At 43.8% G+C, this 3816-nt stretch overlaps 1 pseudogene; it reads left to right on the top strand.

The window, feature by feature from the left end:
- The first annotated feature begins 2689 nt into the window (after nucleotides 1-2689).
- Nucleotides 2690-3354, top strand: LOC123813466 (annotated as a pseudogene).
- The last annotated feature ends 462 nt before the right edge of the window (nucleotides 3355-3816 follow it).

Here is a 3816-nt window from a genome sequence, read left to right as displayed (position 1 = left end):
AGAGGCTGAGGGGACCCAACAAGCAGAGAGGGCTGAGGTCTTAGTTCTCCTATGTGTGGCTGCCTTCATGTAGAGATGGTGGGTGACAGCTTCCTTCATGTCACATGCAGGTTCCTATGGCCTGTAAATAGTGGGGAGGGAGGGGGAACAGAAATCTGTCCTGTTACATCAAGGCAGGCAGATGGGAAAAGAGAATTGATGGGACCATAAGGGTCTCAGTGTTAGGACAAGGAGGACACAGAACCCATGGATGTTACAGCTGAGACAAAGGCAGGGGCCAACATCAGTGATGGGCTCCTGTATATTCCCAGTGGAAAGGTGGATCCGACAGATGTAACCAAGAGACCCAGGGGATGAGCCTGTGAGGCCTGTGCCACCTAGACGACAGCATGGAGGTCAGCCAGCCTTTGAAAATTGCCCTGTGCCCAGATGCTGCCCAAGGAAGAGAAAGAGAAACTTGAAAGACTATTTGCCCTAAAGAGACTACATTAACCTGATAGAGACTATTTAAAACAATAATAACTACACTAAATCTCCTGGCTGGTGTAGCTCAGTGGTTTGAGCTCAGGCCTGTGAACCAAAGGGTCCACTGGTTTGATTCCCGGTCAGGGCACATGCCTGGGTTGCAGGCCGGGTCCCCAGGATGGGGCGTGCTAGAGGCAACTACACATTGATATTTCTTACCTTCTCTTTCTCCTTCCGTTCCCCTTTTTTTAAAAATAAGTAAGTAAAATATTTTAAAAAATAACTATGCTAAATCTTTTTCTACCTGTAAGTAGATATAGCAGATCATGGGACATTTGAGATCAATTATAGGAAATAAACTCATATATCTGCATGTGTGCCACATTGTATATAACTTTTGATGCCAGCATCCACAGCTTCAGAAGAGTTCATTTCAGTGGGCACAGGAAAGACAGATAGCCAGAAATGGAAATAGATACTCTTACTGAGTTAGGGCAGGTGCTAGATATACCTGAAAGAGAAGGAGGAAAAGCAGTTCATGCAGGTATAATACAATAGCCAGAGACAAGCAACAGGTGGTAGGCAAGCCAAACGCTGTCCGAGGTTCCATAACAGGTGAGCAGATGCAGTGCTACACAGGGAGGCCGAGCAGAGAGCTCCAGAGACATGAGCAGATGGTTGGGGCTGGGAGGCTGCAGAACTGAGGCACGGGGTAGACCACAGAGCCAGGTCCTCACATCAGAAGCAAAAGAAAGCAAAGTTCTGGTCCAAAGGGGAAGGAACAGCACGAGTCATTAAGTCAGGGAGTTTGGCTTCTAGGAGAGGGTACAGCCCAGTGTTGGACGAGACAGACAGCATGTTGACTGGAGCTTCTTAGTTTTCCTGGTCTAGGAGACGGCTGGCTCCAGGACCTGTTATAACACCATTTCCCCATACTTTCCAGGGTCATGTGGGATTGTTGCTGGCAGAAGGTTGGGAATGGCTGGGGAAGGGCATCAAATGGTCCAAATGAAGATGAAGGTAGAGTGGTGCCTGGGTGAGATTCTGCCAGGCAAAGTAAGTAAAGAGAACTCAGAAGTTCTGTGGCTGACTATAGCTTCAGATTCCATGGATTTCCCTCCCAGACATGAAGACATCTTTGCTTTTATCCAAGGAGAATGGAGATGGTACCTGATGGAGTTGTCATGCTTGTCTCGAGAGCCTTTCAAATCCATGAAAACCCAAGAGCCCAGTCCCTTTTCCAGTGAGTAGTTCTACTCTGGAATTTTCAGGAATCCAGTGTGAGGCACAGGGAACTGGAGAAGCCCAGGATAACTTCTTGTTGGGGTTTATCACAGAAGCACATGGGGAGGGACGCCGCATAGAGGTTGACTAATATAGGTTTAATTCACAGTTTTAGCCCAGAGCAGTACATCTCCTCTAGGCAGTTAGGCCAGCCCTTGATCATCAAAGGGGTCCCCCTGGGAAATGTTCTCAGGAGAGAGAAGACTTAGATACTTTTTATGGAGAGAGGGACTGGATGTGCCATCCTGATAGACCTGTGGTCCTTACTCATTTAAGGATGAATGACTTCTAAAAGAAGCTGATGAAAAGCTAGAGACATTTTCCAAAGAAAGCAAACATACTCACTCATGTGCTTGAATTTCAGAGGCTCAGGGAAACTCTTGAAGGATTTTCACTCACCAAGAGACCTTGTTCTTCAGCAAGACAGTAAATGAGTCCATATTTATCAGCCTCATGTTGCCATTATAGACAAAACAAGAAGGACAAGAAAGCTGCTTAAAGTTTCACCCAAGGTTCATGAGAAGTTAGCTGTGACAGTATATTTTGAGCTGGAAGTGGCCTTTGCAATTTACAGGAAACTGGCCTTTGCAATTTATAAGAAAGTTGAAGAAAATACTGGATGTGGAGTGGAATGTCAAAAGCTGTGAATTACGGACTTTCTGGGCTCCAGTACTGGTTCATGCTAAGGTTGTGTCTCCTCATTTGACTTCTCTGGGCCTCAACCTTCTTATTCATTTTTTCCATCCATTTAAAAGAGGGTGTCATTCTCTCATTTACTAGGTCTTTACAAGGTTTCACTGAGGTGAACAGATAAAAGTTAAACTCTTGGGTCCTTTTGGCTCTCTGACCAACACCATGGTGGTGGGCAAGGACAAGCAGCAAAAAGAAAATGGTTAATTTACTTTCTAAGAAAGACTGGCATCGCATGAAAGCACCAGCTATGTTCAATATAAGAAATATTGGAAAAACACTACTAATGAGAACTCAAGGAACCAAAATCCCATCTGATGGTCTCAAGGGTGCTTTTGAAGTGAGCTGAGCTGATCTGAAGAATGATGAAGTTGCATTTAGAAAATTCAGACTAATTACTGAGGATGTTTAGGACAAAACCTGCCTCATTCCCATGGCATGGATCTTGCCAGCAAAGTGTGCTCTGTGGTGAAAATGGCAGACCATGATTAAAGCTCATGTTGATGTCAAGACTACTGATTGTTATTTGTTTTGTCTATTCCATGTTGCTTTTACAAAAGAACACAATCAGATTCAGATGACCTCCTATACTTGGCATCAACAGGTCTGCCAAATCTGGAAGATGATGGAAATCATGACCTGAGAGGTGCAGAGAAATGCCTTGAAAGAAATGGTTAATAAAATGATTCCAGATAGCACTGGGAAAGACATAGAGAAGGCTTGCCAATCTATTTGTCTGCTCCATGATATCTTTGTTAGAAAAGTCAAAATGCTCAAGAAGCCAAGATGGAACTGGGAAAACTCATGGAGCTTCATGGTGAAGGTAGCAGTTCTGGAAAAGTTCCTAGGGATGAGACAGGTGCTAAAGGTGAACAAACTAATGGATATGAGCCTTCATGCCAAGAATCTGCTTAAAATTCAGACATTTAATAGTGACAAAAAATCCTACTTCTGAAAAAATAAGTTAAACTCTTGGTAAATGTAACATTTGCTGTGAAATATAAATTATGTCACCCAGGTCACCTGCTAGCTTGTGCCATGCATGCAAGGACAAGACTTGCTCCATCAGAGCCCCATAGTATCTCCTACCATGCCAGCTTGCTCCCCAGAGAGCCAGAGGACAATTCCTGTATTTCCTAGTTGTAACCACTCCTAGCCACTAGTAACTCCAACATTGCTCTCTTGGCCTATAAAATATAAAGCCTCAGTTTAGTGGTTTTATGGGCCTTGGAATAGCTTTATTCATCTTTATGGGTTGAATTGTGGCCCTCCTAAAACTTCATATTTTGAAGTTTTCAAGATGTACTCCAGAATGTGACCTTATTTGGAGATAGGATCTTTACAGAGGAAATTGAGTTAAAATGAAGTCATTAGGGT

This window comes from Phyllostomus hastatus, unplaced genomic scaffold (assembly GCF_019186645.2).
Source record: "Phyllostomus hastatus isolate PE091 unplaced genomic scaffold, TTU_PhHast_1.1 phas_contig_152, whole genome shotgun sequence".
In the NCBI taxonomy this organism is placed as follows: domain Eukaryota; kingdom Metazoa; phylum Chordata; class Mammalia; order Chiroptera; family Phyllostomidae; genus Phyllostomus; species Phyllostomus hastatus.
This window is presented reverse-complemented; position numbering and strand designations above follow the sequence as displayed.